The following is a 26,005-nucleotide window of genomic DNA, read 5'->3' as shown; positions in this document are numbered from 1 at the left end:
CGGCCCGCTCCTGAAATCGGTCGTAACTTGTGTTAAGTAGCATGGATATCATTTTTGCATGCACGGTTTTCCAAGTTTCGAGTGACTTGCAGTTCAAATCTAAATTTTCCGAAGAAATTCAAATAAACGAACTAAATCTACTAGCTATTGAAAACACCGTTATAATTGTTCTAAAATGGTACATGTAGGTCTACATAGTGTAGGAACATACCACAAAAAGTTTCATAAACAAAATAAAAAAATTTAAATATATTTTGCCGAGTGTCCCAGCTTGGACACTCGGCAAAAAAAGCTTTGCCGAGTGCTTGTCGTGCGGCTCTTGGCAAATTTTTTTTAAAAACCCTAAGTCTAGTCTTTGCCGAGTGCCAACAGACAGGCACTCGGCAAAGAAGCCTTTGCCGAGTGCCAGATCAAAGGCACTCGGCAAAGTATATTTTTTAATTTTAAAAAAATCTTTGCCGAGTACCAGATCGCGGGCACTCGGCAAAGACGTTAATTATACAGACCTGCGGGCTCTTCTTCTCCTTCCTGCTCCTTTCACTTTCCCACCGTGACACCGACGCCCGTCGCCGCCCGTCCTCGCCCGAGCGCCACCAAAGCCATCCGCGGCCGCCCCCACGCGCTCGGCCGGCCGTCGGCCACCACCCTGCGTCCGCCGCCACTCGGCCGCCTCCCTGCGCCCGCTGCCGCCCGGCCATCTCCCTGCGCCCGCCGCCGCTCGGCTGCCGCCCCTCCATCGTCGTCCGGCGGCTCCCACGAGCTCGGCCCGCCGCCGCCCGGTCGCCTACGCTACTCCCTGCGCCCGGCCGTCCACGCGCAACCACCGTCCAGCCACCCGCGCGTCCACCATCGTCGCCGGCCCCGGCCTCGAATAGGTATAATTTTTTTTCTTGATCAAAGCTTGTACTACTACTCTACAATTAATTGTATATATATGATGTTCGAAATATTGCATATGCATTATGTTATTCGACTATATCTATAGGAAAATAACAATATTTATGATACTAATTTGAGTCTAAAATCATAAACCTTGTGATAGATGTGGTTCGACTACTTGTATATATGATGTCCAATGCATTGCATATATGTCATAGTGTCGTTGATATACCTGTGAATATCAGTCATCGTGCTGCTACTTTTATTTGCAGGTTTTGGAAACCTCCCCGTGCAGGAGAGGTGCTGCCGATTTTTTTGTCGATATATGTTAGATGATGGAGGACCGTGAGTGGATGTACACAGACCACTCTGGTGACAGAACTAACCGATAGCGGTAGATAGGCACAAGTAGTGGTAGGTTTGCCGATGGCATGCGTGGTCCTAAGGATGGCGGTCGTTGATGTGAATTCATATGAACGAAGTTTGGCAATATTTTTTTTGTATTAATAGACTTGTGTTTCTTTTTTACAGAGAAGATACTTGTCTTCCTAGCCGCTGCGGGTCTGCCTGCACCGCGTCACGTCGCCACTGCACCGACCCCCCACAGCCCCACTAGCCTGACTCCACCAACACCCTAGGTATAACCTCTATTTCCGCATCATGGTCGTAGATCACGTAACCCAGTTAGGCGTCTCCCGTTCGAAAGAGATACGGTGTAGATATGCAGATCTTTGCATATCTACAAATGTATCAGTTTCGAATTGTCCACGTTTTTTGGACAGCCCGCGGTTGCGTAGATGGTGTTAGTTTCATGCTCTACTCCGGTCCGAGATAGAGTTTCGGCGTCACCTCCCTGTTGTTCTCCGGACAGTACACTCTCCCTGCCAGGACGTGTATCCGGAGAACAACGGGGAGGTGCTGCCGAAATTCTATCTCGGATCGGAGTAGAGCATGGAAACTAACTCCATCTACGCAACCGCGGGTGGGATTAGGACCTATCATCACCTATTAGAAGGTAGGAACGTAGTGTACATGCATTACATGTCTATATTAAACTATACTCGGTTATATATGTTAGAGGATGGAGGACCGTGAGTGGATGTACACGGGCCGCGTTCGACGTAATGATGTCACCCCTGAATGGATTAGGAAGACCGATGCTTTCGTGGAACGGGCATATGGCGAAGCTGCTAAAGGAGCTAGCCTAGTCCCTTGTTCGTGCAACAAATGTGACAACCGGAAAAGAAAACCAAAGAAGGCCATGGTAGAACATATTTGGAAGAATGGATTTACGCCGGACTATACTCGGTGGATCTTCCATGGTGAAGCGCATCGCACGAGAGAGGAGGTGGTGAGACAACGCGTCGAGGATTACGATGTTGATGCCGGGGTAGCGGACATGTTGAACGACTATCACGAGGCACAGTTCACCGAAGGACGTACTGAGGATGAGCCAGAGGCGACCGCAAAGGCATTCTACGACATGTTTGACGCGGCACAGAAACCCCTTCACGGCAAGACAAAGGTTTCTCAACTGGATGCCATTGGGCGTATAATGGCGTTCAAGTCGCAGTATAGCATGAGTCGAGACGCCTTCGATGGTTTGTTGACAGTTATTGGCAGCCTGCTTCCGGAGGATCACGTTCTGCCAAAGAGCATGTACGAGGCACATAAACTCCTTCGTGCACTCAAGATGACGTGTGAGCAGATACATGCTTGTCCGAAGGGCTGTGTCCTATTTAGGAAAGATGGTGTTGACTATGAAATGGTTGATAGTGATGATGACACTTATGATCCGGCTAACCCAGACACATATGAAGATTATTTTTAATCGATGTAATGCTATATTTCATTTATTTTGCATATGTTTCTAAATACATATTTTTTATCTGTGCTTAATTGTTTACTCTTAATTGCAGGTTGTTGGACAAAGATGGTGGGCGGTGGGACGAGGACGAGGAGGGGGAGGGGGAGGGGGAGGAGGAGCACCCGTAGGACGGAGGAGGAGGCGCAGCAGGACGACGCCGTACAACAGCAGGTGGAGCAGCAAGCCGCTGTCGATGCGGCACAGCAGGACGACGACGATGCGGCGCAGCAGGACGACGACGACGACGCCGCTCAGCAGGACGTCTCAGGTTCTGGCTCCTCAGGTTCGAGGAGTATCTACCTGCGAGGTCCCGCGAGTCTCCCTAAGCGACCCATACTTCGTGACAGACGTCCGCTGATACGACCCGATGGAGAGAGGTAGGAAACTTTAGATGTTGTTGCTGCTTTTTCATATTATATGTTCAAATTAATAATAGAAACTAATACTTCATCTTAATCACTTGGACAGGTCTTGGATGGTTTTGGAGACTGCAGGGGGTCACGGCCGCAACCCCAATGGCATCCTCGGCCTTCTATGCCGGGAACACTTCCCTGGACTTGTCGAGTACGCCGGAGTGACGAGCCCAGCATACACCTTCGACCACTACGCCGTCGCCCCCGATGCAGTAGATCGGGATGGCAGACAATTCAACAACAAGGCGGAGCAGGTGAAGCAAGAGCTGTGGGTAAGTCTTCCTCGCACTATATTGTTTAATAAGTCGCATTTGTTGCATATTCTTGAAATAATGTATGGATACATCGTCTTTGTATGTAGGATTTCTTCAGGTGCGATGCTGGATACGAGGCCAGGGCGGATGTGGTGTCTACGACGTGCTGTAAGAAGCTCGTCGTGGACATGCACTACGAGGCGCACATCCAGGCCATCATCACTTACCACGGCTCCGTCCTTAGGGAGAAGGTGAACAAGAAGGACGCCCGAACCATGTCGTTGACTCCGGACCAGTACTTGCAGGTAAATACAAAACTTTATTATTGGTACTAAATATGCTTATTTTTATCTTCTGATATACAGTGTACTTATATTTTTTTAGATGATTCCTCATTGGTGCGCCGCGCATCCTGAGTGCTGGGAGCAGATGGTGCAGAGGTGGTGCTCGGCTGAGTGGGATGAGGCGCACAACGCTAGCCGGGAACGACGTTTGCTGATGCAAGGTCCCTCCCACCATCAAGGCAGCCGCAGCCTGGGCAAATACGCGGAAGCATGGGTACGCGCTCTTTTTTATTTAGGTATATAACTTTCGATTAGACATGATTTCTAACCATCTCGTTGGTTTTCTCGCAGTCGGCGGCACATGGTGGCGCGCCTTGCTCCACGTTCTCGGCATATGCTATGGCCCACAAGGGGAAGGCGACATCCGACGTCACCTACAACCCGGATGACGGGCCCGAGGCGTACACCAACCCCGCCATCCACAGCCGACTCAGTGAGTACACCGCCATGGTCAAGGAGGTCCATGGGCTAGATTATGATCCGAGGACCGAGGACATCGACGGAGATGTCCTCATGAGGGTCGGAGGAGGCAAGAGGCATGGGAGGTACTGGATTGCCGAGGGGCAATCGACTCGTCCTCCACTCCCACTCTCTCAGGTGCGAGCAAGGAGCACGAGCGCGAGCCCAGCCATACGACCTCGGCAGGACAGCTCACAGCATCGTATCCAGCAACTCCAGGTTATTCCTTATCTATTCATCGTTCATTGATTATTATATATCTTCTCTTTGCATTATCGTAACATTAGGGCGAAATATTACAGACTCAGCTAGATGATGAGAGGAGGCAACGTGAGGAGTTGGAGAAGAGAATGGCAGAGATGTTCGCGTACATGCAGAGCCTTGGCGCCGCACAGGGTCATGCTCCACCACCTCTGTTGTTCCCTGCAACTGACCCTGCTGAGTTCACTACTCCTGTGAGTATCAAAATTTTAGTACCGCATGATATATATTCATATGTTCTCACACATACAATCTCTTCTCTGTGCAGGGTCAATCGGCGGCGTCGAACAACCCTCATGCTTCGTCTAGCCCTTCGCCGAACCAGTCCAGATGCCCACCTCGTTGATGATCCAGACTTGGTCTTGTGAGTGTTGGTGATGTTTGGCTAGACTTGGTCTTGTGAGATACTTGGTGATGTTAGTGATGATCTAGACTTATATCTGTTTTGTGATGATCCTGACTTATATTTGTGAGACTTATATTAGTGAGACTTTGTGATATATATGGTGTTGATGATAAATGTGTTCATTCTGTGATGCGATTGATATATAATGTGATGTGAATGATATATATCTTTTGTTTGTTCGGATGGAACAGCAAAAACAAATAAAAAAGGGACATCCTGGTCACTTTGCCGAGTGTAACACTCGACAAAGGGTTGCTTTGCCGAGTGCTATGACCATGGCACTCGGCAAAGAAGAAAACCTGGGAACTGGTAAAGCCATCTTTGCCGAGTGCTGACCATGGCACTCGGCAAGGAAGGAAACCTGGGAACCGGCAAAGCCATCTTTGCTGAGTGCTGTTGCCAAGGCACTCGGCAAAGGGACTGGCAAAGGGACCCACTGGAGGACTCTTTGCCGAGTGCCGGTCCACTAGACACTCGGCAAAGAGTCCTCCTTTACCGAGTGCCTGCGAGAGCTCTCGACACAGGGACTGGAGGTGGGGTCCACTGGACTAGTCTTTACCGAGGGCCCCGATAGCAGGCACTCGGCAAAATTGGCCTCTTTGCCGAGTGCCAAAAAGACACTCGGCAAAGGATCCGTCACCGTCACTTGGCGCCGTGACGGTGACTTTCTTTGCCGAGTGTCAAATGGCACTCGGCAAATTCTTTGCCGAGTGCCCGACATAAAGTACTCGGCAAAGAGACCGCTGCCGATGTACAGTTCGCCGAGCGTTCTTTGCCGAGTGTTACACTCGGCAAAGCCTTTGCCGAGTGTAAAATAGCCGTTGCCGAGTGTCTAAGACACACGGCAAAGGAGCTGATTCCGGTAGTGATTATGGTGTAGATAACTGAAAAAAAACTCTCTGTTAAGCAGACCATCGTCGTCCAAAGCTAGTTTAAGCAAGAGCCACGCACTGGAGCCCTCCAATCGAACAACACGGTTACTCAAACATTTCGAAACACGTGGAGTACAAAAAAAAAAGGTGCAGATTCACACGTGCGGCTCTATGGTTTTGTGGCTGTAAGAAGCCGGGTAGGCACTAAAATTTTCAACCAAAAAAGGAAGTCAACTTTTTATCCAAAATCCAGAAGTTTGCGTGCGAATTTCACACTCGCAACTCGATAGTATAGTTTGGACTTCAAGCTTAGAGCTTTCACACTATTGCATCTCATCTTTATCTTAAAGTATGTAGAGAAAGTCTACTCGGGTCAATTTTAAATACCTTTTCATCTCAACCGTGGTCAGTGTATTATGTTTATGTCTGCTAGTGCTTGTCCTGCGGGGTGTCCCAATTATTCCATCCGTTTAAAAATTGCAATTATAGATTTAAGACAGATGTATCCTTTTCAAATTCATCTGAATTAATAGAAAATAGTACTAATACTTACGACTGTGAATAAGTATATGATAAAAAATATTTTAGACTTAATATGGTAATTTTTGTTTGGTATCATAAGCGTTATTGTTTTTCTGATGTGATTAAATTTAAGTTTGACGGTTAGATTTAATACGAGTTTGGTACATATTTTTACTAAATTAAATTAAATTAAATAAATCATAGCCCTATATTAAATGTTATGATGCATTATAGTTTTAATTCTATATAGGATTTTGACCGTTTGTTGACATAACTTAAATACATAGACTATGTGTGCATCTATTAGAAGTTGAGAGAGATTAAAAGTGTACCACAAGCATGTGCCCTGACGTCGCCGAGCTATGGCGAGACGTGCCATTACTACATCTTTCCAAAGCCCTATAACCTCCCTTTCCACTGTAGGAGCCTCTCATATGCGAGCACACACGAAACCATTTTTCTTCTTCACCGAGTTGTATGTAACCTTCCTTTCTGATCCTCTACGTCCACGAGGGGTTGAGAGAGTATGTCTCCAGAACCACCATCTGCATCTGCGATACCTACTTGAATATGTGTGTGATCAAGTTTTTAGGGGGCATCGTCGTGACTGCTTGTTGATCGAATGATCATGTTCTTTCTCTTTCACATGTTGAACGCTTGAGGGACGACACTACGAACTGCCTACAACAACTATAGTCCTCCACTTCGAGTAACACATGATGTCAACTCGTGTAAATGGAGCCACAGTAACTTGAGCATGGGTTCCTTCGCAGGATATAATTCTTTCTCTTAATTGTTAAGTTCCATATAGTTTTTTATATAATAATTAGTGTGATTTTTATGTATGTGTTTGATATTGTTATTAGTAGTAACATTTCACATGTGTGCATACATATGGTCATAAATATATTATGGTATTTCTAGATTAAATTATACTTAAATGGCTAAATTCCTACCATCCAAAAACTGATATTAGACATTTTTTGTTAGTGGTTTTGTTACTATGTTGAAGTCAAATAGTTTTGATGGGCCAGGACATTCTATATGAGATGATGTGGTAAGATGATTGTATGGTTGATAGATATGAACTGCTATCAGGTCACGCAAGAGAAACCCAAATAATTTACTCCTAATGAGGAGAAAATGATTGATGTTGCAAAGAACTTATTTCAAGGTGCCATGGTTAGTGTTCCTCCTGACAAATACATAGATTCTTTCGTAACATGCACAACTGGTAAACAATTATGAGATGTACTTGATTAAAAAAATCCAATGTTTTACATCATGGAGCACTTGTTCTAGGTAGATGGTATGATGATTACTCCATCTTCTCAAAACTCTTGATGTTACCTTCCTTTCTTTCATAAGAGCCTCTAACACGAACACACAAATCATCTCTCTTTTCCATTGAATTGTACCCAAGTCTTTCTATACCAATTATCTGCATGCATGGAGTGTTGGGAGAGCAAGCCTCTAGAACTTGCATCTACATCAGCGATGCCAGCTCAGTTGGGCGGGTAATCAGATTTTTAGAGTGTCACCGTAGCTACTCGCCGGTCTTCTTACAACCGGTCAAAGGATCATTTTCTTGCACACATTGGGACATATGCTTTCCTGAAGATGCTTCTAGTATGTGTGCATATTTATAATTCTATGATTCCTTCTTTTTCCTAGTGGTAGTGTTTGTGTCTGGTCATGTAAGCTTGGTATTGTGCAACAATGTATTCATAAGGCATTCTCCCTGATTCTGTAGGAGGACAATTTTATCCATGCAGATATGCCCCCCTAGGAACATTCTTGTTCGTTTAAATGAGAGCAAGTTTGCAAGGCGACGATTTTTCAGAGCTAAGCCCCATATCATGTTTCTTGATATTGGCATGACTATTGAGCTCACACGATCTAACCGAGATAGCATGCAACATTCTTCAAGGCGGTGGCTACTAGAAATGGTCGTATTGTTGCTAAGTGCACCCTTCAGTTATCAAAGAATCACAACTGTCAAAATCTAAGGTAAAATATGAGACTATGCTTCAGGGAATATATCATAAACATTTAGGACTCAATTATACCCAGTATCTTTTTACATATGTGATGTTGTTGTTGATGTTTGAATGCAACTAACTTCATTTTTTGCATATGCTGCGCATGTACTTTATTTATTGTTGTGCCATTTGACTCATATTTATCTTGAAAGGTGGTGGCGCTCTTGATGCATCTGGCTATACATATGCAGACATTATTCTGTTAGACGCAAAGCAGTTCATAATAATTTTAATTATACCATGTTAGTGTAGACAATTTTAGCAGTTTTAAAATTTGAATTTGTGGTTTTGGTTACAATAATGTAAGTGATCACTAGAGTGACTGTTTCTTTGAGTATGCTGGTACATGGGTCTCTAGCGCTAGCTAGCGACTAGCTTTGTATGGTGCATCATATACTGCACATCTTAATGTTCCTCTTCGGTTTGTTGGTTGTCTGTTTTAATCTAGCATTTAGCCAGTGCACTTTATTTGCTGACTATTTCTACGGTCATGTTGTACTATTGATGTGTAGTACTAATCTTAGTGCATTTTTTTCATGAATGACAATTTTAATTCCATTTTTGATAGGAACTAGACAAGGCGTTTACATTTTTGGGGAACACCCGAATGGGATGTTTTTCATCCTATTTAATGCATCCATCAATTGCTCGACACAGTTCGCCGCCACAAAGTCAACATTTATGGCAACATCTGTATTGTAATGGTTACCATTTTGGTCCTTAAGGTAAACATATTTGGTGAAAGAATTGACATGCTAAACATTTAATGTTAACTATTATGCTGTGGCACTGGGATCAGAAGGAATTCAACAATATCTACTAAAAAGGTCATATACTTCTAGGATATGCAGATTCAGGTTCCAGTTTGTGAACAAATGTACAATAATATAGAATTGACAAAATGAACAGTTTAGTGTCTGCATTGATGGACATGAATTTTCTAGATAGCATTTACTTTTATTATATGTTGTATTGAACTTAATTTTCAAATAACAAAAACAACAGGGAAACCTATGTATATTTAACCTCATCACACCAAACCTCATATGATGTTATATGAGGGAGCATTTTTGCTATACATTTTGATGTGTGTTGTAGCTTGAATGTAGGCTTGTCTAGAGGATGTAGGGTGTGATTGCTTGTTTGCATTAGCCTTAGGGCAGACCCAATGTTGGAGGCTTCCACATGAGTGGATATGGGGAAGGGATTAACCAAGATAATTGCATTAGCCTTAGCCTTCATTAATAAACCCTATGCAGTATCACCCAAGTCAGCATAAATGTATGATGTCTTGGTGTTTGGTTGTCCTTCATGAGAAAACCATGGTTGGTAAAAAAAATTGTTTGCTTATTACATTGTGTTACATGTAGTCACCTCTACGCTCTAGTAGAGGTCTCATGTTTCTAATAGAGTTAGGGGGTTGGAGATTAGCCATCAACTTGTGCAAATCTGCATTGCCTAGTACAACTAATGTTGCATTGGGGCTGTTTTGAGCAATGTGCAAGCCTACATAAGAGCTTTTGTGAGCACTAAACATGGGCAATGCATCGCAAAGCCTGGATACAGGCTAATGCAGGCAACCAAACAAGCCCATAGTATAAGTTACCAATACCTTGGTTTTGTATGCTACTCCGTGCACACTAATTTGTTAGCCCCTTGCCCATGATTAACTTACTCATTTTACTTTTAGATTGATACACACAAATGGTTACATATAGATGTTTTTGTATGCTCTTGGCTAGAGTTTTGTATGGTACCTCGCTACTAATTGGATAGCATATGCCCTTGATTAATTTTTCCTCAATTTAATCAGATGCATAGCAACATTCTTACATGCTAATGTTTTTATAGGGGTGGCAACGCAAGCTTGACCCAGCCTTTGATATCATGCAAGCGTTGAAAACTTTATTACTAGAGAAGAAAGTAAATGCGAACAAAAGATTGCCTTTTCCCTTGTGGTTCGGGTTGATGATGAGTGATTGTCAACGGGTAGCACTCTAGGGTAGTCAGTGGACTGACCAGACTATGAGATTATGCTTGTGCAACCATGTCGGTCGGCTTGTGGTGTAAAGGTGTGGAGCACAGGGACGGTGGTCGGCGGCTGAGGTGAAGGTCATGCGGGCATGTGCTAATGGATCGGGAGCGATGAAGGACGAGAGTTGGGTCTTGACTGATGGACCAGAGCAGCCTAGTGACCAGCCGTGGTGGCTTACATCTAGGACACGCACTCGCACAAGTACGTGGTGGAATGGACCGTGTTGCCATCATGGTCGAGGACTAGCGGGACACACGTCTGGTCGTGAAGGACATGCACGAGGTGCGGTGCTCACGACAGGTTTGGTGGTTTGGGCCTCAAAACCACCCAGCTGTATAGATGGCGGGTTTGCTGAGTCTGGGCCTCAAAACTCAATGACGACGGTTCCAGAGGGAACCGGTGGCGGCACGTGGCGTGATCGCGGAGAGTGAGTCAAGGCGAAGCAACTCCGTGTGAAGGACGTGGTCGTCGGATCGAAAACCTAGGAGTGGTTTTGTTTGATACTAAGAGTAGTTTAGGAAGTGAGAATATCCCTCTATAAATAGAGGCGAGGACTGATTAGTTCAGGATCTCTTGACTGCCATTTGTTTGAGACTACTCATTTAGAGCTTCTAGTTTTCTCTCTAGGTAGACATCTGTTGAGTCGAGGGATCCGCAGCGATTTTGTACTGTCGACTGTGATCTTGTGATCTGAAAGTTTAATCTGAGGAAGGATCACTGGTATGGTCCACAACGTTTGTTTATATCTCCATCTCAGTTTTACATAATTGCTGAAATTTGGAGTTGTTTGGTCACGTGTTCTTCCCTTCTCCCCCTTGTGTTTTCGGTGGAAAACATTTGATTCTTTTGAGATGATTTGGTTTATGGATTGATTGGTGGTGAGTTGCACTCCTGGACCACTGCATACACCTAGTTGTTGCAGATTTTGATCGCGATTTGAGAAAAAAAATCAGTTTGAACTCGTTTTAGAAAACCCCAACAAAACCCCAATTTCTGGCTGTATTTTTAAATCTGCGGTTGATTCACAGGTCTGATTGAGCTCAAAATTTCCTTGGAAACATATTTGCTTAGGTGTGTAAAATTTCACATCGATCGGAGTTCGTTTGGTTCAGTTTTGGATCCAAGAACAGAATTTCGTACTGCTGAAAACAACACTTGTTCGCGATACTGTTGTGGACCGTTTCGGATTTTTCGGTGCCCGATTTGCGATCCATTTGTTTTGCTGGTCTCAACTCTCATGTGAGTATTAGGAACATTTTGTAATCATGAGATCACTCGTTCGCTTATGTGTTCTTGGTTTGAGCGCTTGATTAATCTCAAATGAAGTGAAGTGTTCATTTTCAGTGTTTGGAAGCAAAATCTGATTGGCTCTCATTCATCTCCCTCTGGCCGCCTCTCCAGTCCTTCAGTAAAGCAACCGATCGAGCTTTTCTCATAAACAAACGATGTCAGGTAACGTTGATTCTTGAAAATGTGCCTTTTTTGTTAGAAATTTTCCTGCCAAGAAATTTATATATACGACAATTATTGTACCCAAGGAATAATGTTGTGTTTGGTTTGTGGAGCCACTCTATGCTTCATGAGGTGATGCATCATAAGTTCATTCCATCAATTTTGGTGGAATCAACTCACCCCTCATGTATATACTAATTATTACATTATGAGGAATGAGGTGGTGATGGATCAACCCATTCTATTCCACAAACCAAATAAAAAGTGAGGAGTGAGAAGAAGATGAATCATTTCATTCCTCAAACCAAACACACTCTAAATTTGTGGCATCAAGCCTCTAGAAAAATATGTTGCTGTATGGAATGACGATACCATATCTGACTACCATTTTTTGTAGTTATGATCCATATGCATAAAACTTCTCTTCACACGATTCGACATTTTGAAGTTCGTCTGAAACAAAAATTACTTCAAAAGTTGGATTATTCTGTTTGTGAGAGATGGCAAATGATTCCATAAGAGGATGCCTTCTTGTTAGTTTTGTTGCTCGTCAAGTTTGGTTGCGTGAAGCTGGTCTCGTCGCCATATGTAATTTGGATCTGTCTCAACATAGCAAAATTCTAAGATAGCCTGTATCAGTGTATCATATGCTTTCTGTACCGTCTTTACAGATACCCATTTGTACCTGCTGCCTCTTTCTTCAACAAATTGTTCTTATGTATATAATAACAGGCTAGCAGCAGCGGCGGAAGATGATGCCCTATGGAACGGAAGGCAAAACATCAAATCTAACATTGAAGCAACCTGACATTAGTTGAGCAAAATGTAGTATTATGCACTATGTCCCGTCTTCTTTTCTGAAAGTAGAAGTAGCAGAAACTTTCTTCTTCTTTTTTGTTTTTGTTTTGACAACCTCAAGTATGAAAATTTTGCCCACAACCCAGGCGAATTCAGCCATGGGGTACTTTAAAATTTGTTGTTATCCACAAACTTTATTTTTTTGTCGAAACAGAATAGTCATTGAGGCCGAGTTGAACTACATTGCCACGTTTCGGGTTTCATGTCGACCATGGAGGTTTTCCGGTGGACTAAAGCCGACCGATAAAAAAGCCGGGAGGCGGGAGATGCACATGCACGTACGTTGGTGGAGGCCCGGTTGCGTCGGCCAGGAAAACTGGACCAGCTGCCAACAGGGCCTCAACTAGCTCGCCTCGGTCGTCGACTTGTCTGCGTACATCTATCTGCACAGGGCCTCAACTAGTTCGCCGCTAACAGCCCGTAGTTGCTAAGATCTAAACAGGTGCTGCTAATTGTTAGAGCATCTCTAAGAGCTCTCCAGAAGTTTCTCTAAATTAAAGTTCCTTGGAAAAAACACAAAAACTTATCTCTAACAGTTAATCTAAAGTGCTCTCAACTTTTTTATAGTCATAAAACTCCCTCATTTGTAGCTACAAATGAGGAGTTTTTTTTTGAGCTCCCCAGAAATAATTTGCCGCTTTAAGGAATCTGTTAGAGAAAAAATTAAAATCTACACCCACTAATTTTTTAGATGTTTCTTAAAACTGATTTTCAGGAGTCATTTTTTAGTGAGCTTTTGGAGATGCTCATAGTAGACTTGTCTGCGTACATCAGAGTATATATACACAAGCATCTCCGAACCCGAATGCCATACGCATGACATCCCCTTGGGGTTATGTTCGGTTCCCTGGGATATAATCCCCAAGATAAAATTTTCCACCCAGGGCATGAGTGATCCTCATGCTGTCACTTAATCCCGTTGGGGGTACAATCTCTGTCAGGGAATAATCCCTGTGCCAAAATCCTGTTCGGTTAAGCCTATGGATAAAAATGCTAAAAGCAATACTAGAATGGCATCACAAAATATCTCTAGATGGTGCAGGGGAGGTTCGAGGGGCACACAATTGAGCAGCCAATGCCAATGCCAATTATGAAGCAACTGTTTGAACATAATTAATAGATCCACATAAACAAAAGCAAGTCGCACACCTGTGGATGATTCAATTACAAAATTCAAAGGAAAAATTAGTTTACAAGAACCACATTAATACAATACAGCCCTTATTTGTAATACCTAATGTTCATTGGTTTCTTCAGGTGCAGCTCTCTGTCATAAACACCAAATATAAGAGCAAGTTAGACCACGAAGACAAGGCATAAATGGAGTAACTTTGCACACTTAAAGAACAAAAAGCATGTTTTAATGGAAGTGATTTTTTTCATTGGCATGGTCATGATCAAACTAAAAAATAAGAGCCAAAGCAAGTTACAAGGAACGAATTTGCAACAGGTTCCTCATATTTAACATATGTAGCATAAGTAAAAAAACATCATCATATCATCATCATCCTCATCTCTCCTCTTCCTAAGGTAATCACTTAATGCCACATCCATTGCTAACTAAAAAGAAATTCATTTAGAAAATAAACACCAACTTAAGCGAAAAAGGATGTAATAAAAACATTTAGGATATAACATGTGCCTAAAGGAGAGGATATTGGATCCCAAGACGGTGGAAGTTCGTCTTCTCCAACTCGAACCGGTGCAGGAATAATCTAGAAATATAATAGGTTTTTGTTAAAAAAATACATCTACAAATATAATACTTTATATTTTCTGTTTCAAATATAAGCACTAGAGTTGAGGCATACTTCCTAATGACAGTTCACAGTTGACACCTACAAGTCAAAGCTAGAACCTACTGTAGCAACAATATATATGCTCTTCTTCAAAGCAAGACGAGCAGATGATCAATGAGTAACAAATATATATGCTCTCCGGAGTATTCTGTGCATATAACTAGTAGTTTTGACCAATCACAGTTTACAGCTAATGACAAGAGCAGGTCATTTAAGAACCCAAGTAGCAACTGGACACACCAATTAAGAGCAGGTCATGGAATTCATCATCATCCTCATCATCATCCTCTTTCTAAGAGGCTTAGTGCCACATCCATTGCTAACGAAAAAGAAATAAACACCAACAGAAGCAGAAAATGATGTAATAAGAACATTTAGGATTTAACAAGTACCTAAAGGAGAGGGTATAGGGTCCCAAGATGGTGGAAGCTCGTCTTCTCCAAGTCAAACCGATGTAGGGATAATCTAGAAATATAATAGGTTTTTGTTAGAAATACGTCTAGACAATTACAAGTAAAAAATATGTACTCTGAACTAAACACCAAACAGTTTTTACACTGGCAAAGCACGACAAATCAACTGATTATATGTCCTTTTCAGTTGCTAATTGCCGCATTCTTATCTAATGCTTCGTGTTTGGGTTTGAACCAGTGTTTGGTTCGGTTTCCATCTAAAACTGAAACTGCAACTGAGTACCGATACAGACAAATATTGGAAACCAAAACTGAATATTAAAAACAAAAAAAAAGTGCCCAATCCTACTTGCTCGCCCCTCAAAGGCCAAAACACACACACATTCTAGCCCCACAGATTATTCTATATCCATGCAATGCTCGCTAGAACTTTATGGGACATGCAGCAAGCAATCTATTAGCAGTTTCAGTTCAGTGCACACAACTAAACTCACTGATACAAGCTTCTTCGCAGCTAGCCGTCAAAATAGCCCTACATATATTAAGGATACAACGGCTGGGGTATCATGCATCCTCTTGGCTTGACTATATTAAAACTAAATATAGTTAGTACTTTGGGAAGATTTGCTGTTACAAGCCGCCTCTTTTCAGTTCAACTGGGAACAAATTTGGAGAACAGTTCTTTCAGAACGCTAGGGCAGCTAACTGTCAGGTAGTCAAACCATCTGTTTCCATGACCACCGGTGTAGGAGAGGCTAAAGTCTGAACCTTCTAGTCTAATTCTTCTTGTTTCTTTGTCCCCAAACTCAAGAAGACCATGTCAGCAGGAACGACGTGACCGACCGTGCTTCGGCGGCAGCTTTCGTGTTGGATAGGGCGAGGAAACTAAGCAGACCATGGCCATGGCGCCATCACTACAGCAGCTAAAAGGAGATCAAGCAGACATGGGAGCCACATTTAGGGTTAGGGTTTAGGGCGAGGAAACTTCAAGCAGACCATGGGAGCTGCGGGTAGCGAGCGCCCACCACTTAGAGGAAACTTCAAGCCGTCCGCTGAGATGGTGGGAAGGGAAAGCCCAGGGAGGAAGAAACATACCGATGACAAGCGGTCGCCGGAGCAGATCGACACCGACGAGAAGTCGCGTGCCCTTCGCGTTCGCGTGCAGTCCAGGCTGGGATATTTTCCACCCCCGGTCGACCGGGCGTGTTTCCCGGGCTGGAACGACGAGGAACGATCTGGATACAGCCCACATCGGACTTAACCGAACGCTTGTTTTTCTGTGGGCCGGGTTTATTTCCATGGGAAGGGATCCACGAGGTTTGGTCGCTGTTCCCGGCCGGGAACAGCCTAAACGAACATGGCCCCGGATGTGCCACACTTGCTGACTGCTGACACCAAAAAATATATATCTTACCTTGTCGTCAAATTTCGAGGAGCCCGGCCGGGCATCTCGGCCGTCATTCTTGTCACCACATGACCAACCCATTGCTTAGTTATTCCCGTGGGGCGCTAGAGACAAGTGTTTGCTTCCCCTGTGCAAAAGGACTAGACAGAGGAGACCGCAGCTACCTGACAAACAGACACACATGCCATGCCATGCCATGCCCCTCCTTCAATCCATGGACTGCGGCTAGGCTTGCATCGCAGTTGCAGCCTGGCCTGCGTACACGATGGATAGGAAGGACATGATAGAATAAAATATCGCAGTGTCCACAGGTAAGGATTAGGTTTTTTATATGGATAATTACAGCCAGTTTATATTATAGTAGACCCGGCTTTAATCAGGCTACTTATATAATATTTTGTCTCTATAGATTATAGTGCAGCAGTCCGAACAACTGCGGCTCAAGTGCAGTCGAACAAGTACCTCTTTCTCTTCTTTTTCTCTTTCACATGCGAGCATACACCTTACTAACAGCCTCTTATTGCTATACTGGCTCTAACTTGTAATACTATTACTATCATTTTTTACTCCCATGTACATGCCGAGCTTAGCTAGTGTGCTCAACAAAAGGGTCTGGGAGAGAAGCTGCAAAGCAGAAAGGGACCAGCTCAGGTCTCAAAAACGGTTGGTGCTACTGCTGCCCACATGCGCCTGCTATTGCTACTCCGTATCGTCAAACAAGTCCAAGCAACGACCTGGCTGTGGCTGGCTGGCTGGACGTGTTCAAATGTATCCGGTGCAAATGGCTTTTCTTGTTCCCAAGAAAAAGATGAGAAAAGGCGCCTGCGGTTTGGACAGTTCGTGTGTGTGTAAAGGTAAAGTGGTCCTTGCGAGTCCAGGTAAAACCACACGAGCAGCAAGAACTGAAGAACCTCGAGCCTTCGTGCAGGCTCAATGGCTGATCATTGTGCTACCCCCCCCTCTCTCTCTCTCATGAGATGGGGGCATGCAATAAAAGTACTGTTTCCTTGCTTTTGCATCCTGATTTGACCCAACTTTTTGCAGCATCGGATCATCATGCCACAGAAAGAACACCTCCATCTCCATGGAGACGGTAGTACCACTAGCGGCCAATCAGGATCGCCAATCTGATGAGACTCGCCACAGGGAGTCACGGGCCAATCTGGCTACTCATTATTCTGCCGTGCAGCTGGTGACATATACGAACGAGCGAACTCCTGGACACGGTGGATTCTAGGAATTTAAGATTTTCTCCGTCCGGATGTAACACTACCTTAGTTAATGACGTAATCAACTCTTTTTTTAAAAAAAACTTTAGATGAAGCAATTTTGAAATGATCTACTAAATCAACTTGATAATTTTGGGGGCCCTCGCTACATGGAGGGAGGAAGAGCCCACCCAATAGGAGGTTTACAATAACAGTGGTGGTCCTTTACATCTAGAGAAGAGTGTATGATGGTTTGGTAGAGAGTATATCATACATTCGTATTTAGTAGAGGGCTTTGCTGGTGCCATCTAGCATGCATAGTGGCGAAGCTAGAACAAAATATAAGGGCGGTGTATTTTCCTTGTAAATGTATAATAGTTAATTTTAGGGGTGCATATATAGTGAAATTTTGTTGAATCCTATGGATTATATATTCTTTGCGGGGTGCGTTTGCACCCGCTAGTTAGAGTGTAGCTTTGCCCCTGAGCATGCACGAGAAGTAGAGTGCATGAACTAAATAGGATTAGGACTTTGGAATATACCATATGGTTTTTACGTGGCATGCTTTTCTAAATAAAAGATGTGATGAGAATAACTTAGGACATATTTGCATGATGTATATGTGATGTATATTTGTCATCGTTTGGGGTCAAATACTCACAATACGTCTTTCGAAGAAAACTCAGTGAGAGCCCGATGACGATCTTGTGTCCCCAAGGCCTCACGTCCTAGGGGGTCTTGCTCAGCTCCAGCTAAGGCAAGAGCCTTCCACACTGGAGGACAAGGTCCCAGGGCCCTCTAGACCTCCAAGGTTCTCTTAGACTCTGGTGTTCTCCATGCAAGACGATAAACCTCTTAGAGCCCTTTGGGCCTCTAGGGCTCTCTCGGCCTCTAGCGCCCTCCATGCCAAATGACTAGCCTCGTGGGGGCCTTAACCTTCAGGCCCTCCTGATCTCCTAGGGTCCTCTTTGGCGAAACTAGGGGCATGTGTTGGCACCTAATTCTAGTCGAGGCTAGGATACCTTTTTGGCCAAACCCCAACTAGAATCGTACGGTTGTTCTTGCCGAAGGCTCCACAAAGGAAGTATTCGGCTATAAGGAAACAAATAAGTAAATAGAAATAGATTTTTGTAAATAGAAATAGATTTTAAATAATAGATTAGATGCATTAGAAAGTGCTTATCGCTTCAACCCGCAAGGTATAACTGATAACATCATGAATAAACAAGCCATTCGTTCATATATAATGGGTGCTTCTCATCCTATCGATGTATCACCACATCCTCAAGGTAAGCACCATGCTACCCTTATGCGGTCTTTGATCGTGTCAGGGCGTCATGGTGTCATCTCTTTACTCTGGTAGATCTTGTACCAAGCGTTATTATTGGCAATATCTTCTAGTTATCGTGTATATTTTCAATCTATCTTATGTCTTATGCTTCATGTCAGTAGATTAATTTTACACCGACACATATGTATTCCTTGATCGATTGCTACATTCCACGACATGCTAGCTGCATATGTGCACGCGGCAACGCGAAGGTCTAATACACATCTAACACTCTGCCTTACATGCTTAGTCTCATTGTTTATATTGGTTAGACTTTTTTAGAGGTCCTAGTCTATGCCATGTGTGTGATCAACAGTATTAGTGGCGGATGTTCCTAGGTTTATCGACATGGTACATGTGGCGAATTGGATCTAGGATGTTCTATAGATGATTCAATGTCTATCTAGCCCTGGATTTGGTTGATGACGTGGGATAATGACGGTGCTCCTCTAGCTTGCTATTCTCTCCTTCATGCATGTACCCTGCATCGCTCTTGAGTAAGTAATTGACCCAAGCATGTTTTAGGTAGATTTATTATATTCGTCGTCGTTTTCAATGCATGATTATATTTATTATTATGATGATAATCGAACAAAAGAAAAAAATGGTATTTGGCTCAAGGAGCCGATCATCACAATCTGTATAGGCTGATCCACACATTTTGCCAGAATTTAATGTTTAATGATTGTTGTGCATCTCCAAAGCGATAAAACCAACATACATCAACACCCCTCCTAATTCATATCAAGCAAGATGGCACGCCCCAAACCTCCTGTACCCAGAGTTTAAGAGAGACTGCAGTCACAAGCACACCTCAAGTCTCCTCGGTGCGTTGACTACCATCGTCAACCCTGCTCAGGGGCGAAACTAGTTATAAAGAATAAGTTTTTACTTTATATGCACCACCATAACTTGATATCTACATACCTAGAAGGTAGTCGCACCAGGCTAGTGCCAATGGGGGCTAGCTAGAGCGAGGGCGAGAGGAAGTGTTAGTGGGCAGGAAAGGGGCGAGAGAAGGGGTGAGACAGTGGTGGGCAATGGCCACGATGTCCGACGACAGCGGGTCTATAGCCTCACTCTAGCATGCACTGGAGAGTGAATTGGGGCGATAGAGGGGCGAGAGGCGGGCGATAGTGGGCAGTGCGTTGGAGTGTGCTGGCGGGCGAGAGAGGTGGGGCGAGAGTAGAGATGGCAATGAGGACCCGATCCCGATTCCCCGCGGGGAATTCCTCCATTAGGGGATGGGGATGGGGAAGAAACTTCCCCCGCGGGGATATAAACGGGAAAAATTTAACCCCCAACGGGTAAACGGGGATGGGGACGGGGAAGCATTCCTCATCCCCGTTCCCCGCGGGGACCCGTTAAACTTGCATGTGACTATGTTTTTTGTACTAGTTAACGACAAAAATAATTAATTACCTTATCAAGAGACCACTAATTGTACAAATGTGTTCATTTTGATGTATGCATAATGATTTCTTATATCTGACAATGTGTATAAGCGGCAGTATTTAACATTAATAGCAAAGTATGTATGTCTTAATTGTAATTTAAACGGGGATGGGGATCCCCGTTGGGGATTTATCCCCGCGGGGAACGGGGATGGGGAAGAAATGCTCCCCGCAAGCGTTCATGGGGATCCCCGCGGGGAAGTTTTTTCGTCGCGGGGACGGGGATGGGGAGCTATTCCCCGGCGAGGAATTCCCCGTTGCCATCCCTAGGCGAGAGTGAGTTGGTGGTCTCTGATTGGTCCATGTTAGTGCCACGCGTACTAACCGTTGGTGATTGTTTGGAGACTTGGAGTCCAAAAAATTCAAAAAATTACAGAAAATCACAAATTTTGTTCTCTAAGTCCATTTATAAATGCTCTCACTTAGTTGGAGCTTATTTCACACACTATTTCATCTCGTGATTTTTTCCCTAATTATAAGTAATTTTATTTTTAGTATTATGTAATACATAATTTTTAATTCAATAAAAAATTATGTTGTGTACTTTTTAGGTGGCAAAATAAATTAGTATAAATAGTTAATTCTAAAATAAAAAAGGTTGATGTGGCTATAGGCTAAAGTTGTAGCCTGTGTAGTCTATATTTTGAAGTAGCATAGGTGAAAGTAGAGTCGAAAGCTGACATGCGAGAAGTGAGACAAGAATTGTGCACTAGAACTATAGATGGCCAATAAGTATGAGGCCTGCAAGCCCGACACAAAGCACGCTGTTTGGCCTCGATCCAAATCCAGCACAGCCTGGTTCTATGCGGGCCCTGGCCTAGCCCGACACGAGCAACGTGTCGGGCTCGTTTCAAGTTTTAGGCCGGCCAGGCTAGCCCGATCACGGCTCGTTTCTAAAAGGGCTAGGACTCGACCCGTTTAATAAAACAAACATTGCAAAAATAGCTCTAATTTTTATTTAAAGTCTATCGTTTATTTGTGAAATGTGTATTATTTGTAATATATGTTATTTGATTTAGTTATATCCTTCAATTATTACTAGGTGAGTGCCCGTGCGTTGCAACGGAAACATATAATACTGTGATAACTTATGTACAAATGTGTGTTATATTGTTAAGATGAGCCGTCTGTTAGCCCTAGATTTGCAAAAAAACATGGAAAATCATGATATCAATGTGCAACACGCACAATTTCTTTGTACTTGCAATGTTTGGAGCAACCTTTCTGATGTATTCTTCTCGCTTTTTCAAGGGTAAGAGTTTAATGTGTTTGACAAGGCTTGCAACAATCGAGCTTGCATTGGGAGCACTTGGCACGTTCTATTTCAAACAGTGCCTGCAGATAATTACTAAGAAGCTTTATTACATATATGTGAATTCACTTGCAATTTTCTTTGATTTTATATAGCTGAAAATAGTCCTAACTATTCAATGGCACCTACAAATTTTTTTCACTTATGTGGATAACAGAAAGAAGACTCAACTGTCACAGGGTCCTACCACTGGTTCTTAATCTGTATTCCTGGAAACAAGCTAGACCACAGAATAAATCTTCAAAATATTCTGGTGACTTTGCAAGCCTTCCACTGAACCAAATAAAACAATATTATTGTGACCAAATATTATTTGTTTATAATAAAAACAGTATTTACTTCGAAACACAAGGAGTTGTTACTTGCAAAGTCCTTAACAAAGTTTGCACAGAGGTTCGTCGTCAGTGGTTCAGCCCTCAGTGTACTGTCTCTCTATACAGATGCCATTACATAACACACATGTAATGCCACCATGGGCGGCGAAGAAGGGGGTGAAGACAAGGGATTCAACCGCCATAAGCTTGATGAGAATGTTGAGGGAGGGGCCAGACGTGTCCTTGAGAGGATCTCCAATGGTGTAACCAATGACAGCCGCCTTGTGAGGGTCAGAACCTTTTGGGCCAAAGGTCCTGGCATGCTCTGAAGCTCCAGCTTGAGCAAAACCAAAGACCAAAAAGTTATAAATAAAAAGGCATTTTTCTTTTAAAAACAGCTTTTTAGAGAAGGTATAATGCAGGTTCATGCAGGGAAACGAAGGCCCAGTAAAGTCTGCGTGTAAATTTACCTCAATGTACTTCTTGGCGTTATCCCAGGCACCACCAGTGTTGGATGCAGAAATGGCAATCTGAAAATGGTGAAACATAATAAGGAAAAATTTAGATGCGACTATATCATACCGAAATTTGAGAGGAACTCCCACCAACCTGAACACCAGAGACAAGGGCGCCAGCAAGGACCCCAGAGAGGGTCTCAACCCCAAACAAAATCCCAACGATCAGTGGTGTCAGCATAACAAGAGCACCTGGGAGATCATCTCCTTGATGGATGCATCCGTTGAGATCTTGACACAAGTTGCGTAGTCAGGCTTTGTGGTGCCCTCCATGAGCCCAGGGATGGTGTTGAACTGCCGGCGGACTTCCTCCACCATCTTGAGTGCAGCACTGCCTACACTTTTCATGGTCATTGCCGAGAACCAGTATGGGAGCATAGCACCAACAATAAGCCCAATGAATACTTTAGGAGTCAGAACATCAACAGTGGAGATAGCAACCCGGCTTACAAAGGCACCGAAGAGTGCAAGGGATACCAAGGCTGCAGAGCCAATAGCAAAACCCTGCAAATGCAAAACCATGAGAGAATTTTTCTAGCAAAATCAATTGCGTTGAAGGTTGTACAAAATTATGTAAATAGAAAATACTAAAGTTTCTAGGGGCGTCCAAGCTCTTAAATGAAAGCACATGCAAGATTTCAACTATATATGGACTCTAGCTGGCATTTGCAATCACATGAAACTGAAAAATCTTTAGTTCGGTGTGCAATCACATGAAACTCTGATAAGATAAGCATGTAGTCTACCTTTCCAATTGCAGCAGTGGTGTTTCCTGCAGCATCTAGAGCATCAGTTCTCTCACGAATCCTATGGCTCATCCCAGCCATTTCAGCTATGCCTCCAGCATTATCACTGATAGGGCCATAGGCATCAATAGCAAGGCATGTGGCAATGGTACTCAGCATTCCAAGAGCAGCCACATCAGCACCATACATGGCAGCAAGGCTGAAGCTAAGGAAGATACTAAACGCAATAGCAAAAATTGGGATAATGTCTCATTTGTAACCCAGAGCAAGCCCAAAAATGACATTAGTGGCAGCTCCAGTTCTGCAGGAATCAGCAACATCTTGTACAGGGCTGGAACACAAAACAACAAATACGTCATACATTGCAAGCATTCAAAGGAATGCTACCATCATACTCACTGGCAAGAAAAGATTCTAGATACCTGTAGGCATTGCTTGTGTAGTACTCAGTAATAAAACCAATGACTAAGCCAGCCCAGAGGCCAACCGCCACACACAAGAACAATTGCCTGATAAATTTAAATTAGTATGAGATTGAAATATAAGTTACTTTATAACAAAACCAACAATTAGCCCAGCATAAATACTAACTGCAACACATAAGAACAGTTGCCTGATAAATTTAACGCAAACAAAGATTGTAATGTTAACTTTATGCTAAAAACTTCAATGTCCAATCATATTTTGTTTGCATGTACCAGCTTTGCACTGTCTTCCGGGCTCCAAAGTTATAAATGGTGAAGGTGTCTGGAAGACCAAGCCAACTGATGAGCGCAATGCTAATGGTCATCACAACAGTGGATATTATAAGTTGTTTCTTGAGAGCAGGCTCTATTTCATTCACAACCTTTATCTCGAAGAAATCAGTTGCAAACAGCGTTGTTATGAGACATGCTATAATACCAACAGAGCTGACAAGAAGGGGATACACCATTGGAGTAAATTGATGGTTGATTCCAAAAGACGAGATCGAGGCCACAACAAGAGCAGCACATGACGATTCAGCATATGAGCCAAAGAGATCTGATCCCATTCCAGCAATATTTCCAACATTATCACCAACATTGTCAGCAATGACCTGAAAGTACATCAATATACCATTCTTACACCACAGTGTAGACACCAGTCCAAGCAAAATGCTAGCTATAAGCTATGACCGAAAGCAAGTATGAACACTATGCAATTGCAGCGTAGCAAGATTGAAGAACTTGAAGGTTTCACAATTCAAGTTAATGAATTCTTACAGCTGGATTTATTGTTATCGTCCTCAGGAATGTTTCTTTCTACCTTCCCCACAAGGTCGGCACCAACATCAACAGCCTTGGTATAAATACCACCACCAACATGGCCAAAAAGAGCCATAGAAGAACCACCAAGGCCATAACCAGTAATAGCCTCAAAAAGACCTTCCCAGACATCACCATAATAAATTCCAATCAAAGTAATAGCAATATAAAGAACCAAAAGACCGCTGGCAGCAAGCAGGAAGCCCATAACTGCACCAGATCGGAAGGCAGTAATAAATGCCTTCCCAACGCCCTTTCTGGCCTCTAAAGTTGTCCGGGCATTAGCATAAGTTGCTATCTTGATTCCAAGAAAACCAGAAAACAGTGAGGTGACCGCACCAAGCACAAAAGCTATAGTACTGAAGATGGCATTAGCAAGGGCAGGCTTGCAAGTCTTGTCCTTGCTATAGTGGCAAGGTTGACTCTTTGTGCTGAATCCCTTGACGGACCCAAGGAAGAGGAATATAAGGATTGCAAAGATGCCCATGAATAATCCAACATACTTGTACTCAGTGTAAAGGAAAGATGTAGCTCCTGTTCGCAAAAAAAGTAAGGAAAAGGATCACAAAGTGAGTTTAGTAGCTACAAACAGTGTATTAAGGCTTGCTAAATAAAAAACTGAAATGAGCAAAGCATGCCACAGAATATGGACTCTGAAGTAACAAAAAAATCGAGGTTGATGCTATTGAATCCCAAACAACTCTAAAATAAGGCAGGTTCGAGATTTTACCACCCCATTCTGGTGCTTGAGGATTGCCACTCATTCACCACATCAACGATATAATGGAGTGAAAAATCAGGGAATCGCAAACCCTTTATTTTTATGTGCATGGCCCACTATAGTTCAGTACTTAGGGGGGATAGTAAGTTTTGATGCAATAGCTACAAAAACTATATGGCCTGTCTCTGGCCCATTGTGTAAACAGTAAAACCAAACACACAATAACCTTCGACGGTGAACTATGCCCCTCCTTTTTCTCGAACCCCAACTCATTTACTCATTTCCTCCTCGTCTTCGAGTTTATCATCTGGGAGGCGAAGAGATCTGATTGATGGCTTTATAATTAACTAACAGATCGGCCTCCTCATCTTTTCCTCCTGCCTTTATTTTGTCTGGTCTCAAGAGTCAAATGTTGCTTTGTCTCTGATTAACATTACGAGTAATGCAGTGCAGCAGTAGGCCACACTGAAGCTGAACCTCATCTGCAGGGGCACAGGCAAGGAGCAGATGGCAGTAGTGTAGTGACGCTAGTTCATGGAAATATGTAGAACGATCTGAAGCAGGAGTTACAGACAATGAGGGAGATGCGCTTGTTAACAGCTCCATAAAAAAGAGAGAGAAATGTGTCGACAAGGACAACCTTGTTCATCATCAGGGAAAAAGGGAATCAAGTTGGTGTAAGCTGTAGTTGCTTTGTTCTGACTATTGGCTACCTGAATGAGTGGGTTAAAATTAAACAGCCACTACGCTAATTAAGTGCTGAATTGTGCTTGGAGTCTGTACAGATAGAGGTTTATTATGGAGTACATGCTAGCAATGCAGAGATGATGGTTCCACG

At 43.3% G+C, this 26,005-nt stretch overlaps 1 long non-coding RNA gene and 1 pseudogene across 1 annotated transcript; both read right to left on the bottom strand.

Moving 5' to 3' along the window:
* Positions 1-13,728: 13,728 nt before the first annotated feature.
* Positions 13,729-16,377, bottom strand: LOC103633294 (uncharacterized). The gene is made up of 3 exons (XR_002263732.2): positions 15,972-16,377; positions 14,856-14,928; positions 13,729-13,931 (listed from the first exon to the last, which is right to left on the bottom strand). It is a non-coding gene; the product is annotated as an uncharacterized lncRNA (long non-coding RNA).
* A 5,606-nt stretch (positions 16,378-21,983) lies between these two features.
* LOC103634334 (pyrophosphate-energized vacuolar membrane proton pump-like) lies at positions 21,984-25,819 on the bottom strand (annotated as a pseudogene).
* Positions 25,820-26,005: the final 186 nt, after the last annotated feature.

The sequence above is a fragment of the Zea mays genome, chromosome 7 (genome assembly GCF_902167145.1).
Source record: "Zea mays cultivar B73 chromosome 7, Zm-B73-REFERENCE-NAM-5.0, whole genome shotgun sequence".
NCBI lineage: Eukaryota > Viridiplantae > Streptophyta > Magnoliopsida > Poales > Poaceae > Zea > Zea mays.
The sequence above is the reverse complement of the archived record's forward strand: the minus strand, read 5'-3'. Positions and strand labels throughout refer to the sequence as shown.